The sequence below is a fragment of the Macrobrachium nipponense genome, chromosome 37 (assembly GCF_015104395.2).
Source record: "Macrobrachium nipponense isolate FS-2020 chromosome 37, ASM1510439v2, whole genome shotgun sequence".
Taxonomy (NCBI): domain Eukaryota; kingdom Metazoa; phylum Arthropoda; class Malacostraca; order Decapoda; family Palaemonidae; genus Macrobrachium; species Macrobrachium nipponense.
In genome coordinates, this window is record NC_061097.1 from 40,667,387 (window position 1) to 40,685,125 (window position 17,739).

Sequence of the window (17,739 nt, forward strand, 5' to 3'; positions counted from 1 at the left end):
ATAATAATAATAATAATAATAATAATAATAATCTAATAATACTAATAATATAATCATATACTAATATTAATAATAATACGTATTAATTACTACTATATTACATAATAATCCTAAATTATTCAATCATTATAATATTATTATATTAATAATTTATTATTAATATTACCTACATTATTAATTAATATTAATAATAATTAACTATCATAATATTAATTAATATTAAATATTCATATTAACATAATTAATATTAATATTAATATTATCCTTCACATATTAATATTAATATTAATATTACTATTCCATAATTATCAATTAACTAATAACCATATACTCCCCCTAATCTCAATAATCATAATAATAATCATCTATCATATATCTAATATTAATCATAATATACTTATCTTATTACTACTAATTACTAATTATTATTATCTTCCTTAATTCTTATTAAATTATTCATTATTAATTATTATTATTATTACTTATTATTAAATTATTATTATTATATTATTATTAGTTCCCACACTAACAAATAACAATAACAATAACAATAACATTAACATTAACATTAACATTAACATTAACATTAACATTAACATTAACATTAACTTAACATTAACATTAACATTAACATTAACATTAACATTAACATTAACATTAACATTATTAATAGTAATAGTAATAGTAATAGTAATAGTAATAGTAATAGTAATAGTAATAGTAATAGTAATAATTATTATTATTATTATTATTATTATTATTATTATTAATCAATAACAATAACATTAACATTAACATTAACATTAACATTAACATTAACATTAACATTAACATTAACATTAACATTAACATTAACATTACTTAACATTCACATTAACATTAACATTAACCATTAATTATTATTAATTAATAATTATTATTAATTATAATAATAATTATTATTATTAATATTATTATTAATATTATTAATATTAATTATATTGATTATTAAAATATTATTATTAATTAATAACTAATACTAATAATGAATTAATAATAATAATAATTATTATTAATAATAATATTAATAATAATAATAATATAATTAATTAATAATAATATAATTAATTAATATAATAATAATATTATTAATAATAATCTATTATTCTTTATAATAATAGCAATACTATTATTAATAATAATAATCATTATTATTAATAAGACTAATAATAATTAATTAATAATAACTCATTAATAATAATAACATAATAATTATTATAATAATAATATATTATATAATAATAATATTATAATAATATACTCAATATTATTAATAATAATAATAATTATTAATAATAATAATAATATTATTAATAACTAATAATAATATTACTTCCAATAACCTAACTCAATACTATAAATATTATCTTAATAATAATAATCCAATATTACTTATTATCTTACCAATCATACTTATTATTATTAATTATTCCAATAATTACTTTAATATATTAATAATAATTCATACTTAATTAATTAATATCCTTATTATTAATAATACTAATACTTAATTATTATAATAATAATAATATTAATTAGTCATATAATTAATATTATTATTAATACCTAATCACTTAATATTAATTACTTACTAATAATTAATTACTTAATTAATACTAATCAATATTAATTATTAATAATAATCATATTATAATTAATAATAATAATATTACTTAATTACCTATTAACTAATTATTATTAATTAATAATTAATATTATTAATTATTAATATTAATCATATTAATTATTAATATATTACCTCATTATTAATTAATATTCACTTAATCCATATTAATACTTAATATTAATATACTTAATATTAATCTTAATATTACTATTAATATTAATATTAATATTCATATTAATAATTTAATCATTAATATTCCATATTAATAATTCAATATTAATAATTCACATCATATATTACATATTAATATTATTTTATTATTATTATTATTATTATTATTAATTCTTATTATTATTATTATTATTATTATTACTTAATTCTTATTATTCACTTAATTATTATTCTTAGTTATTATTATTAATTATTATTATTATTATTATTATTATTATTATTACTTATTAATTATTATTCTTATTATTAATTATTTTATTATTATTATGAACATTAAGGAACCTTATGCCTAATTATGAATAATTATGAATAATTACTTAGAATATTATGAATATTATGAATATTAATTATGCATTGATTATGAATTATTATGATTAGTTAAAACATGATTATTATGAATTATTATGAATTATTATTTGAATTATTATTATTTATTATTATTACTTATTATTATTATTTATTTATTATTTATTTATTATTTATGATTTTTATTATTATTTATTATTTATTTTTATTTTATTTATTTATTTATTTATTCATTTATTATTTATTTATTATTTATTATTATTATTTATTATTATTATTTTTATTATTATTATTTATTATTCTTATTATTATTATTTATTATTATTATTATTATTATTATTTTATTATTATTATTATTATTATTATTATTATTATTATTATTATTATTATTATTTCAGTAGATGAAACCTATTCACATGAAACAAGCACACCATAGAGGCCATTAACTTGCAATTCAAGCTCCCAAAGAATGTCGGTTTCAACCTCCCACCGCAGACCCCACACCGCAGCAGTAACTGATCTTGATACAGAGCCATTGATTTTTCCTCGCCCTGGGGGAGACGCGAACCCGCGACATCTGATCGGCATGCCACAAGTAGTGGAGGATGAGAGGGATATTTGAAGGTTTCGCTATGTGATCTGGTGGAAAGTATGAATATCGTGCGACTGTTATAGTGAAAACTGTAACATCATGAGCCCATGAAACACTGAGATTTAATATTTATGTAAACTATCTCTTTGTTAAAGCTAAAGAGAGTAATCTCCAATTAACCTGAACTGTAGTTCTGAGAAATTGAGAAAATTCATTCGACAGTAAAAGTTCATATTGAGTTGTTAAAGAAACAGACGCTGGAAAAGGGCACCTTTACACTACAAAAATAACTCCGTCGTGCCGTGAGGATGTCGATTGTTAGGGGGCCAAACCTCCTTCACTAATCTGCTATTGGGAATCAATCGTTGGACTCCTGGAGGCGAGGCGTGGCTGGTCACCCACCTGACACGTTGTTAATTCACAGCCAGTTGGCCGTACCTGAGGTCACGTTGCCTTCCGAGGCCAATAATTTTATCGGTTCAATTAACATAAAATTTTGATTCAGGTCTCTGTTGCTCCTTGCAATGTGCAGTCAGACCTAAAATGAGCTTGTGATTCTAACAGAAGAATGAATAATAATCACTTATTACTTATATTACCTTTAAATTAGTATACATAAAGAATTGACGTCAGTTTCTTTGATCCTGTCGCAAATATCAGAATAGGAATGTGTGCGGATTACTATAGAAAATGGCTGCTTTGCAGAAAAATAATTATATTTGTTGTAATATATTAAAAGTTTATCCCAGTTTTCAATATTAATGTTTTCTTTTTCAAACAGCGGTTTGCATCTTTAGTAATTTTGACTTTATAATAAAACGACAATAATATTGATTCTGTTGCAAACGCCATTAAACACACAACGAAAACAGTTACGTTATCATTCTCTCAGTAAATTTTGTTTATCAAGAGTTGATTTTCCTCACGGTTATCATATATATACGTTACATAATTTACTTGACTTCAGATAATCATATAAATCTCCCATGTATGAATTTTGCTGCTTCTGGTCTCAATTTTAGTTTATGTAAAGCTAGTAAATCGGTTAATCAACAATTCTACTATTCTGGTAGTAAGTCATTTCCTCTTATCTAGTCTCTCATTCCGATTGTGAATGTGTTCGGTTTCTGACTAAGTATTCTGTCCTGCCGTAATAATTGTCAATTTCAATAGGCAAATGTTTAAATGGTGTGTTTAGACACACGGATTAAAAAAACAAATTCAAGATTCCCTGTAGGAGGGTAGTGCCATCAGTGGATTTTTGTAGACTCCCTTTGGCCCCTAGCTGCAACCCCTTTCGTTCCTTTTACTGCACCTCCGTCCATATTCTCTTTCTTCCGTCATCATTTCCACCCTCTCCTAACAATTGTTTCATAGCGCAACTGCGAGTTTTGCCTCCTGCTACACCTTTCAGACCTTTTCACTGTTTCCCTTTCGGGTTGGTACAGTACTAGTATACATCTCGGGAATTTGCAGACCGGATTAATGAATGGTGTAGTTGGTGAGGTATGAGGTTGAAGTCCAGTAAAACTAAATTTTCCACCAAATCTTCCTCTTCAGGTGGATGGGACTCCACAGAATGAGTCTGAAACTTAACTATCGATGATGCTGACTGTAATGTAGTACTGTCAGTTTTATTACTGCATTTTTACAACTGAAACATGATTATTATTAGTAATATTAACATCATATAGTCTTACTGTCGTTTTCTTATGAATATTTCTACTCTGACTTAAATGCAAGCAGTACGCTACAATTAGTTTTAATGTCAGTCATTAGCATCATGTTGCTGCAAGTAGTACGCTAACTGGTTTTAATGACAGTCATTAGCATCATTGTCGCTGATTTAATCAACAAAGTAAATACTGCTATTAGTGTCAGACTGTCATGCTAGAGGTATTATTGCTTTTAATTATCAGATGCAGACAGTCATTCAGCCTTTTACCTTTGCTTCATATGTTGTTCCCTGTCAGGCCTTCACTTGAAGATGGGTATGGGTAGAACGGTTAGTTTCTGTTCTATAGGAATGCATTTGAATAATTTGTGAAATGTACAACAGCTTTGTATTTTGCCTAGTCTAATTTGGGTTACAAAACTCAATTTCCTTATGTCCATTTGATTTTTGCAGGATTAGAGAATTATCTTCAACCATTTTTGTAAGGTCAAAAATGGTGTGGCTGGAGAGTAGTGGAACTAAGCTTGATGCCAGGAATAGGACCCACAGCATTTGTGATCAAGAGTGAGTTGGCTGTTCTTCAAGAAATTTAATCCAGGTGGGCCCAGTAACTCACGATGTTGTAAAATGTTATGGAAGTTTCCATTTAAAACTCGTGTCAGTTATTACAGTAGAGACATTAAACATTTGGACTTAGGACCATTGAAGGAATCTTTTAAACTTTAACCATTTGCTGTGGTCAGTACAGTATCCAGAAAATTTGGGAATTTGGACTTTTAAAAGCCCAGATACATAGGAAAAATATTAAATATCTTTAACGTTTTGCAAGTAGTACTACTAGAGAATATGAAAGACAGTCCATGGAGCCATTTGAAAAAAATTACTGCACTAATTTATATACAGGCGTTCGCACTTGATATGTTCCTACAATACAGTTTTGTTGCGGTCTTGCTTCACTAAATTTTAAAGACTTATTTCACCACTTGTTTTCGAGCATTAGAGGTTTACTTGGATGGCTAGGCACGGTGTATTTATAAATGCAAAAGAATACAAAGTAGTACAGATATGTATATAGTCAAATGGAAAAAGCTGTAGGATAGATTCTGCAACTAGGCAGGTTTTATTAGCTGTTCTTGGCTGAAGTACAATACCAGTGTTAAGGGAGTTTGGATTTTTTTGACAAATGGAAGTGGCAGTTTAAAATCAGACTATGGAGATTCCTTGTATAATGGATACTGTAATTCATTTATATTCTTTGGTTAGAGCTATGAACAGTAGTAATTTTTTTAACATTTTGTGATTATACAGTAAATTTGTCACGATATGGAGTAATGAGATAAAATCATAAGTTTCGACTTGGGCTCCTGACGACAATGAGGTATAGACTGCTAATATGTTTTGGTAGTCTTAACAGGAAGGTATTTTAACACTTCAGTCTTATACCGGTTTTAAATACAAGTAAAATTCAGTTACCCAATGTAGCATTGACCTTTTAACTATTTTTACAGGTTACATGATACAAATGGCAGTAACTCCTAGGATGCATGGCCCCCCTCAAAATATTCACTTGAGAGCTGCTTATTCTGAAGAACTTGCAACCAGTTTATATTGCAAAGCACATCTGGTTATTGAATGAACGGGGACGAAATCTGCATCATTATTACTGCTGTGGTTTACTGTAGGTGAATATTTATGCTGTAAGAGAATTTTAACGCCCTTAAGCATATATTAGTACAGACAGTCATGTATATCTCACAAATATTCAAGGTTTGAGTGGCAACAGAGGTTCTTTTTCATTTTAAAAATCAGTGTCACAAAGAATGATTTAAGACCTAGGGGCATCACCACAGTAACAGAGAAAAACACTCGGAGGTTAATGGAAAATACTAGGCAAACTTGATTATTTATTTAAACGAAAAAAAAATAACCATAATGAAACTTCGCAAAAAGAACTGGATAAGATGTACCCACCCACCCACCATAAAAAAAACTTTTCTAATTTAATGATTTGAAACCTTGATGGTAGTGGGAATGCTAACTGGTGAGTGTTGTGCTTTTTCGTGGAATGACTTTTATGATTAATAAAGGAAAAATTATAAAATATATTAGTAGGCAACAAATATCTAAAAAATAAATCTCAATTTTCAAGTACATTATCAGTATGGAAATTCATTGGAGTTTGTAAGCAACATACACAACATTGATAACTTTTAGAATTGTGTTTAAAATTATCATTTTTGGAAGATATAAAAGTATCTGAATACACATCAAAAATACATTATGGTAATTTTTAAACTAAGTTTCGAACGTCATCTACCCGATTATTTGTTTGGCAAGTTAAAACATTAAATCACTTTGTAGATGTAGTATTGCTTTAATATGTAAGCATATTCAGCTGTTGTCAGAGAATTTGTTGGAAGTTCTACATAGCGAAACAAAATACCTACTATGAGATTCAGGGCCTCTGTAACACGGTTTTTTCGCAATAACTTTTTATCTATGCATTTCATAAATATAACTCTTATTCAGAATACATATTATATCAACACATAAATTTTGAGTGTATTCTGCACTACGTAGGTTGAATAAATTTGGTACTTATAATGTAAAAGTGACCTTTTTTGAAGACGGGCCAACTTACTCAGAGAAAAGGTTTCGAACGCACTCGTTACGTAACTTATGATATCATTTCTTCCCTCTTTCTCGATGGATGATTGGCTATACGTAACGAAGGCTAAACCTCTGGCAACAATGACATACAAATTTAAATACAAGCAAAGCAGTACACCTTTATGAACTCTGGAACCTCCCCACTGATAATTGTCATAATGAACAAACCAACAAAATATGTTAATAAATACAAAAACAATTCGATTATTAGTCTAACTCCCAAAATAAGTTTCCTAAGAAATTACAGTCTTCTTTATAGGTCACAATCAGATTGACAAGATGTAGGGAATAGTTGGTAATTACCAAAAACATAGTAGACAAGCTTGATTTGATAACTGCTATATCAAATGTCAAGCAATTTTTATTTATTGGCTATTTACCTATTTACTGAAAAAAAAAAAAAAAATAGCAGGTACCGTATACTGGCTTTAAACCTTCACCAATAATTATCGTCAGAATGGTGACTTCATGAGGCTCCACCCACTTTCGCCTCGTTATAATTCAGGATAACACTGAAGGCTACCATGGGCATTGTTGGATTAGAAAATTTAACTTCTGGCTATAAAAACTAATTTCTCGAGTAGTTGTAAGAAGTGCTAAATGATCCTCAAGGATCCCAGCAGTTGGTCTAAACGTTTAATTCATGTATATTACTGCTATACTGTTGCGGCACTACTGCTACAGTAATATTACTACGCTAGCACTGATCTATGTATCGTTCCGCCATTCATAAAGTCTTTGGGTTTCAGAGCCGATGGCATTTCAGTCTGGTGGATGGGCGGGGCAACATTTAGTCAAAATGTGTTTGTTTACCTTGCTTACGTAATGAATGTTTTTCGACTCTTGGCTCGTAATCATTGGCCATGGCGTCGGCTAGTTCATTTTTACTCTATAAAAATCAAAACTATCGGGTTTAGGTTATTGATAATGCTGAAAAAATTTGTGTGGGGTTGTAAAATATACATATGTCAACTTTCAGCTACATCCGATGCTTTGACAAGGAGCAAAGTCCAAAAAACCGTGTTACAGAGACCCTGAATCTCATAGTAGAGCAATAATTACCATTAGGTACTTTGTTCTGGGATTTTATAGTCAATTTTCCTATAAAAAACTTGCTGTAAAATCAAACGAACAAGTTCGAATAATTTTTATTGGAAATTCAAAGAAATCGACTTTGTAAAATTCTAATTTAAATGATTTGATGAAGTGATTTATAGAGAATTGAATTTATAGTGATTTGTGGTATTACAAGAATTTGAAAGTATAACATACTTTTTGATAATTAGAGGAAAATACTTTAATGATCAGATAGTATCCACAAAAATACTTGGTAATTAATTACCAAGTTCCTTGAACATTTAAACTTTAATATTAACTTTGCAACAATGAAAATCCAAAGTTTATTAAATAATTTGTATTAATCATATTAAATAAAATAGGCATTAAAGTTAGTGTAATTCTTGTATTTAAATGTTTGTATACTATTTTTACGTCATGTAACCAGTACTCTGTTATACATTACGTGGTTTAATAATAAATTGGGTTTAACTTCATGGTGTATGATGAAGTTGAAAGGTTCCCTGTTTATTCTGTAGACGAGTTTATGAAAAATAAAAACCCAAATTAATCCGAGATTAATTTTCTTGAGAAGCATGATGTAATTGATAACACTAAATTTTCATTAGGTGACGTTGCAAAGTTCATCTTGTCAATCTAGAAGTACTAACATATTACAAAACCAAATTTAATTCAGATTAATTCTCTTCAGGAAAATAATAAACTGTTAGCATCTGGGTATTAAATATTTGAAGCAAAGTTTATGAATATGCCTGCTTAGATTTGTTGTGCCTGTAGTACAATTATCAGTGTTAGAAGACGGTACTGGAGTATATTAAAGTCAACGGGTGGCAGATAAGGGATGACAAAAATGACATTGAAAAAGTTATATATATGTAGCCTATACGTACTTACTAAGTAACTAGATGGCTATAAGTTTTTAACTTACAGCTATGTAGTTAGTAATTGGTTAAGTTACTTATATAAAAATGACATTTTTATAATAAAATTTTATATATACTTACCAAGTAACTGCATAGCTATAAGTTAGAAACTTGCAGCCACGTAGTTACTAGGCGAGTTGGTTATATAAAATTGCTTTTTAAAGTGAATAATGACTTGGATTTTGATGAAGAATTTATAACGGTGTTATGAGTAAATTTTTATTTGGGTAGTTAAGAATGCCTGGATTTTAAAGCATACAGATTTAATGGTAGTAATCTTAAGTCTTATAAATGAGAAAGTGCTTGAATATTAAGTTTTCATTACAGATGTTCATAAGTGAATTGATTATTTCTTTGAGTTAATCATCCTTCTTTCAGCAAAGATAAGAAAATAAAAATGTAAACCACAGTGTACTGTACCTGGGAAGCTAATCTGTAATATACTGTGTAGTCTTCATGCTGTACTAATGGTTGACTAAAAGTGCGTTCACACGGTCGAACAATGTCCAACGGACAAACATTATTACCAATTAACAATTGTCTGCCGGTCTTTGCCTTGTGAGCAGAGTAAAAACAGTGTATACAACCTCATCTGGTATCATTGTTTGTTGCCAGATCTACTTCCATCGTTTCAACGCTTATGACGTCATCCTGCTTCGCCTATGATACGGTAACAATTTTTGTCCGTGGACATTGTTCGATCGTGTGAACGCACCTGTAGGCAAAATGATCTTTGATAAATTATGCCTTATCTTGCTATGAAAAATTAATGTAACTGATGTCACTGTTCTGTTCCTTTGCTGTAGGTATGAACTCGCTGAGTCAAGTCAAGCTTCTGGATTCCTTCATAACAAGCACACACAAGCATCCAAGTATCTTGAGACAAAGGAACAAGCGATTTTAAACATTGCTCTGTTAAGGTATATTAAAAAAAAATTTATTTTTCGCCATAAACACTTAGTAAACCGACAGATTTAAATAGAATGATAATGTCTCTGCAAAGCTAACCAAAAAATGCCACTACAATATTATGGTCCTAAGGCCCCATCCACACGGTCGAGCTTGGTCGACGAACTTTGTCCGATGTGACGTCAGAAGCGGAGAAACTGCGGGAAAAGTCAGAACTTTACCGCATTTTCTCCGCTTCTGACGTCACATCGAACAAAGTTCGTCGAGCAAAGCTCGACCGTGTGGACGGGGCCTTAAGATTCCTTTTTCCTTGCTGGGAAGAAGCTTCGCAGTCCTCTGGTTAAGTGAGATTGAATACAGGAAATACTGAATTGCAGAACTCTCAAGACTAACTCGACAAGACAACTGACAAAGCTACCATCTCTAAGTTACTTAAACTTTGTTCTGGATAATCAGTGATAAGAGGATCTATGAATACAAGACAAGACAAGACTCAGGGTTTTAGGAACTTTAACCTGTGAATTGTGTGTGAACCCTTGCCCAGGAAATGAAACTCCCAATAGAAAGGTACGTAAAGGATTAAGCCTTAAACGTAGGAAACTGTATTTTGAACTTTTATAATTTGGGTGTGAACAACAAAACCATTTTCCATTTTTTTTATTAATCCCATCTTAATTCATCCCATCATATTTCCCAAATTTAAGTGTAAAAACTAGTGAATTTCTTAATGCAAACTTTTTAAATTGTATTTTTTTTTCCATTTTAACGTAAGGAGACATTGCATCAAAGTTTTATGTACATGTTTCACGTAAAAAAAAAAAACTTTTCTTGTAGGTAATGTAATCTTTTTGAGTAACAAATATCAAAGTAACAAGGAACTGAAATTTTGGAACACTCCCCACACCCTTCCAACTCATAGCCTTCAGATGAGAGGAGAGTGATAACTACTTCCAGCTGCATTAATATCCTTTGACATATTTCCATGTGTAATTTGTGCAGTACTTGTACAAACTAAGTTTGTTTGAATGGCGTTTTTAAGTTTCATGGAACCAGTGGTTATTCAGCAACGGGACCAACGGCTTTGTTGTCTAGTGCTAGTAATTCCTACCTTTAAAAGATAATCCTTTTCCCTTCCTTTGTTGTCTAGTGTTGGTAATTCCTACCTTTAAAGCTAATCCTTTTTAGGTTAGCATTGACCTCATTTGTTCTATACCCTAAAAGCTATTTACAATCTATTTTTAATATTTACAGGGAGCATCTGGGTGTTCAGTAGCTTGCCTCCTGTCCCGGCATGATTTCCACTCAACGGGGTGAACCCTGGAGGAATGTATTCGGCCGGTCGGATCTCGGCCCATCCACTAGTTTATGTCGCCTCCTGCCATACCCATATAATTTGCAAGTATGGAGGGGCTTCTTCCATCGCCTTCAGAATCGGCAGGGGTACATGGTTTTTTTTAAGGCCCAATTTCTTTGTGTCCACACTGTTCCTTTCAAGGGCACCCCTCTCCAGTTAACTGGGACTGCAGAAACCTCTGGGGAGCGCCCTGAGAGGTCTATTACTTTCCACTTCACTTCTGGGGTATTGTACTTCCATATCTTCCTGTGGTCCTGATCTTTAAGGGTGGCAACATTACTATCTCCGCATATTTAGAGGTCCAGGACATAGCTACTGTTATTCCATAGGACAATGTTGGGTTTGCATAGCCCTTGCACAGTCTAGATATGGGGTGCTTTTAGGACGTGGTGGCCTTGTCTTCGAGCCTCCCAGCTAGCCAGTGCAGGATGTTATCATGCCTCTATTTGCTAAGGCTGCACCTGTGGACAGTGAAGAATATGGTGTAGCATAGCTTGACTAGCTCGGCCCAGATCACAGCTTCTTCCCACATCTCTTCCACATGTGCTTCTTGCTGGAGTCACCAGTATTCCCATCCTCAGTTTTACAAGATTATAAAATCACCCGCCAGGCATCAAAGCAGTCCCCGCATTGATCCACTTCCATCTACTGTATTATACAGTTCCTCTTTCCATCGATATTGTACTCTCTTCTTTGGCATATCTTCTGGAAGTTCTGATGTTTACCCTCTTGCTATTCTGGCAACTACTGGGTCATACGATTCTCTCAATCTGTCCATCTTTTTTATTTCTACTGATATCTTTTTAAAATTAAAATAGACCCCCATTCTTCTGTCTAAGTGAGGTGTACAGGGCAGCATTTGGGGTGTCTTTAGGCAGATGTAATGCCTTTTTGAGGAATTTTCTCAGTTTGGCGTCTAGGTCTTTCAAATGATGGCCTTTGAGATGACCATTTACTGCTATGTGCAATATCCTCAGGATAGCCACCCACTTTATGCCCACAACTTTAGTTGGGACTTAAGGGGGGCTGTGTAAATTACACAACCTATTCCAAATCTTTCTAATTGCTCTTCTTCCATTGGTTCTGGTGTCTGCCCCTTCTTCCATCCCGAGGTAGTTGTACACCTCACCTGTCCCAATTGTGGGAATCTTCGTGTCTTGGTACCACGTCTTTCTTGTCCTATCATCAACGACACCGAGGGTGGCAAACTTCTGTATGCCTGGCTCAAGTTCCAGGCTTACTGCTTCATTCAATAAAGATTCGATTGCAGCTGACAAACCGACTCTTCTTAGTCACCACTACCACATTGTCGTCAGCGAAGGCCAAGTACCTAATAAATACTTCCTCTAGTCTAGCCCTAACTTCGACTGGCAGTTAGTCTATAGCTGCTTCTAGGGCGATGTTGAAGATGATGGGGGACATTGGGTCTCTCTGCATCACACCTTTTAGTCACCCTCACCTTGGATGAGAGGATTTTTGTCCTTAATTTTGAGTAGTATTTGGCTAAATAGTTGGTCGAAGAGTCGTCTAGCTGGTGGTCCGAGTACTTTCAGGATGGCTTCATGATTTACCAAGTCGAAGGCCTTTTTAAAATCAATGAAACCCAAATAGAGACTACTTGGGTTCTTCTTTAACTCTTCGACATTTTTTCAAGATTGGCAAGTTAGCCCCGAACTTGCCGACTCCCTCCTCAGCCTTAAACCCCTTTTGTCTTGGCAAGGTAGGGATTTGCTCCGCCAGCCTTTTTGCCAAATTCTTGTGGAGTCCCCGAGTTACCACCGAGGTGACTGTGATGGGACGGTAGTCACTCGGATCAGTAAGGTTGTCTGATTTGGGGATTAGAGTTGTTCACCCCATTGCTGCTGCCATGTCTATAACGATATTCTCCTCCAAGATGATATTGTTGAATTGGGCAACCTTAATATTCTCAGCTACTCTTAAAATAGTCTGGCCATACCCCATCAGGCCTGGGCACTGAGCTGTGCCCAATTTTTTTCATAACTTCGCCCACCTAACTCCCTCGAGAGTGATTTTCTTCCATGATGGAAATTTTTTGATTCGTGACTTTAATAGGTATAGTGATCTTCTCTACATTCCTTTGTTGCCTTGTGATGGTAATTCCTAACTTTTAAAGCTAATCTTTTTCCCTTCCTTTGTTGCCTAGTGTAGTGTTGGTAATTCTTAATTTTTTTTTGTTTGTTAATTTAACTACCCTACATACAATAAAGATCTATACCAACACACAGTTAGCATCAATTGCCTTTGGTTATACATTTAAAACTATTTACAAATACAATTACAGGAAGCATCCGGGTGTCAACTAGCTTGCTTCTTGTGCCAGCACAATCTCCACTCAACGGGTGAAACCCAGGAGGAACGTTTACTTGGCTGGTGGTCTCACTCCCATCCACATGATGTCGCCTCCTCCTGCCATCTCCATATAATTTGCATATATGGAGAGTGCCTTCAATATTAGCAGGGATATATTGCTGTTCTTCAGGCCTAACTTCTTAAAACGTCCACACTGTTTGCTTAGAGGGCACACCCCTCCAATTGACTGACTGCAGCAACCTCTGCAGAGCATCCTGAGAGTTCAATCACCTCCCGTCTAACATTGATAGTATTATACTTATGTACCTTCGTGCGGTCCTGTTCTTCTAAAGTGGCAGTGTTACTATATCTCTATATCTGCATATTTGAAGGTCCTGGACATTGTTGGCGTTCTTCCATGAGACACTGTCCGGTTTGCGCAACCCTTGTGAGGTCGAGATATGGGATTCCTTCAGGACCTGGTGGCCCTGCTCTTCAATCCTTCCAGCAAGCCAATGCATAATGTTATTGTGGTGCTTTATTTGCCATGGCTGCACCTGTGGGCAGTTTTGGAGAAATAGCGAAGCATACCTTGGCTAGCACAGCCAAGATCACAGCTTCCTCCAAGTCTCTTCCTCGAGCACTCCTTGCTGAAGTCACCAGTACCCCAGTCTTCCGCTTGATGAGATTGCAAAATCACGCGCCAGACACCAAAGCAGTTTCCGTGTCAGTCCAATTTGCTTCTGAGCCTTAGCAGCCTCCTTCAGTCCACTTTCATCTACCGAGTTGTAGAGCGACTCTTTCCAATGATTTTGCATTATCTTATTTGATATATCCTCTGGACATTGTTGATGTTTCCTCTCTGCTATCTTGGCATCTAGAGGGTCATACGATTTCCTTAACCTGTCCATTTTCCTCTTGACTTCAACTGGTATAGTTTTCTTGAAGTTGAAGACACCCATTCCTCCTCCTCCAAGCAATGCGTACAGGGCAGCATTTGATGTGTCTTCTGGCAGATGTAACGCCTAGAGGAATTTACTTAAAGAATCCAGGTCCCTCAAATTATGACCTTTGAGCTGACCATTTACTGCTGTATGAAGGATACTCAGAACTGAGTATTTACATAGTATTTTACTTAGGCGTCTGTAGTCCTCTCAAGAAATGTGTACGTGGTCAGGCTGGGTCAAGACCCTGCAGCCTTCTGGAACTACTTATAGAGCTGTCCTTTATATGATGGCTGTCCTGGTTTCCATTCTCTTGAGAAGTGTTAATCCCTTCCCGTTTTCCCGATATCCTTATCTGGTGGTTAGTGGTATTAACCCTTATGGTAAGTGAATGGTCATTGTTGGACAGAAAACTAAGTCTCCAGGTCAGGAGGGTCACTCTTAGCTTCTTTTAATATTAAAGCTCGGCTTAAGGGATCTACAGAGGTGAAACCTTTGTTTCCTTCTAACACTTGAATCTCTGATGAGTGCTCCTTCCACTACTCTGACTGATATTGCTTTTCTATATAAGCCCATTGTTTTTAAAATCCATCCCATGATCCTTTTCCCAATAATCTCTAGCTATAGCACTCCCCTACGAGTTAAGCTGCTGTACTGCCCTTCTGTGTTCTTGGATTCTAGTACTTATCCCCCCGCATATTTGTTTCCATAATTGCTGTAATTAATTATGTATAGGCCCCTATATCATTGCATTATTTTAATCTCCTTCCAATTTATTTTCAGATATGATTGCACCCTCGGTGCAACAGCTTCAAAACCAAACAAATCTGCTTAATGCACCAAGAAGAGAGATCCAGCACTCCAGATTAAAGCCACTTTTGTGCCTTTTTCAGAAGGTCCTTAATTATTGTTAGTACTTTAATTACTAATGTATGTCAGGCACCAGAAACTTTCCAACCATTAGACATATCTAACTATTTGGTTAATAAAATTAACCCTTATTCAGGTGTGAGAACACGTGTAAATATATTCTGTTTCTCCTTAATGTCAAATGCTACTTTTGCTATTGACTTAAAAAAATTTAGATTTCACCTTGGCTCTGCCTCTTTGTTGCTACCTCGTTATGTGATCAAGGTAACATGATCTGCAGGTATGCTTTTTTATACCATCCTAGCCTGGAATCCGTTCACTTTTTCTACAAAGGGCTCTGGTCAGGCGGAGGGCCAATCTGGAGCAATTCTCCCAACAGAGGGGTCTGGTGCAAATGAGGTGGCTGGATATGACAACTTTTATTTACCAAAGGCTCTGGTCCTACCATTGGAGTCAGGATGCCTGAAAAATTAATTTCAAAAATTGAAAAGACAGCAAGGCAGTAGGACCGGGTCATCAAAAGATTTGAAGAGCAAATTTAATAAACTCAAGAGCACTAGGATTCTACAGTTACTGCTTCCAAATCATCCCATTAGCTGAGCTAACCAAGGAAGGTTGGTAATGATCAAAATAAAGACTTTCCCAAGTAAAATTTTGCTGGAAAAATGTTTTAAACCTCAAATAACATGAATAAATAAAGTATAGATGAAATTTAACATAACCAAACTAATGCAAGTATGTATTACGCCTCAAGCATGAAGAATCAAAATAACATGGGTACGTTTCTTGAATTAAGGCATAACGATTCAAATAACTCCACATAGTATTAAGAATGGCCCATTGAAATATAAATTCACTAAATTTATGTAACTAATGCACGGTATGTATTACACCTCAAGCATGAGGAATCAAAATTCACTTTTTTCAAATGTTGGCGATTTGCATTCCTTATGACCCTTTGCTTTCCAGTACAGCATGCTCTTGATTGTACCCATGTTCCAAGAATGTAATCCGCTGTCACATAAGAAGTGGGAATTATAGATAACCTTTCCAATATTGGCAAATTCTAGGAAGAGACAAGAACTTTGTATGTAAACGCCCAGTCGTGTATGATTTGTGCAAGCTTACATTATGTAGTTACCTTATAAAATGGCTACCTAAAATGCATATGTATAGACAACAAGTATGCATGTGTGCGTACTTAGGAGTTAATAATGTACAAGTATATGTGAATAGTGTGTAAACCTGTTTGCTTATGTGATAAAAACGTGAACAGTGTGCAATGTTTACAAACGTGTACCGTATAGGTGCGGGTTGACATTTGCACACGTTGTATGTGCAATAAGTGCATGCAATAAGGACTTCGATACTTCCCACTTGTACGATATGTTCTTCGGCCATGCGCTGCCGAGCATGCATCCGTTATTGGCAATTCTGTATACGCTGTTGCGAGTTAGTTGGCTCCCGAGTATCCTGTAATAAAGTCCAGTCTCCAGGACGTTGTGTCATTGCAAACCCAACACCACTGGACTGAACTAAACTGGAAACCCCGATAGGTAGGTAGCCAATGTTTTTTAATTGTGCAAACTAAAAAAAAATGCATATTGTGAATGACAAAACTAGTCATATTTTACAGGTAAATACTTTGATGCGGGGTTTCACATTTCTAAAAGTCAAATGGGGTATCATATAATAAAGATTAGAAATCTTAAGTTTCATATTTGAGTTATTCCAGACGCGGGAGCACGTGCTTTCATAAGGTCAGCCTAACTAAACAAAATTTTGCTCTTGAGTAAACAAAGTTACAAAATTTAATACCCCAAACAACAATTTTTCACTTGTTATAGTAACCCATTACATTTTTCTTTAGGATCTGTACCCTTAATTATTAGTTAATAATCGTCGTCAACATCGTCGAGGTTTTCACTTTATTATAGTTACCCATTACAGTCATTACAGTTTTCTTTAAACTACGGAAAAGAGAACGTTACATATGGGTGACCATGTTATTACAGCAGCGATTAATTCTCTGTTTTAATATCTATGCCCACCTAGACTAAAATTTTAAAGACTAAAGGGAATAAGAAATTCGGAGAGAATGAAGGCCCATTACTGACATAATTTTCTTAAGAGTTCGCACTTTCAAACTAGAATGATTTAGTCCACCCGGAAGAAAATTCTCTTATTTTAAAAGCAGCATAAGAAAACCGTT

At 33.3% G+C, this 17,739-nt stretch overlaps 1 long non-coding RNA gene across 2 annotated transcripts; it reads left to right on the forward strand.

The window, feature by feature from the left end:
- The first annotated feature begins 4,756 nt into the window (after positions 1 to 4,756).
- Positions 4,757 to 17,047, forward strand: LOC135209184 (uncharacterized). Of its 2 annotated transcripts, none has more exons than XR_010313309.1 (5): positions 4,757 to 5,068; positions 5,979 to 6,152; positions 9,947 to 10,060; positions 10,427 to 10,616; positions 15,441 to 17,047. It is a non-coding gene; the product is annotated as an uncharacterized LOC135209184 (long non-coding RNA). The 2 variants fall into 2 exon arrangements; XR_010313308.1 differs by having other exon boundaries at positions 5,979 to 6,148.
- The last annotated feature ends 692 nt before the right edge of the window (positions 17,048 to 17,739 follow it).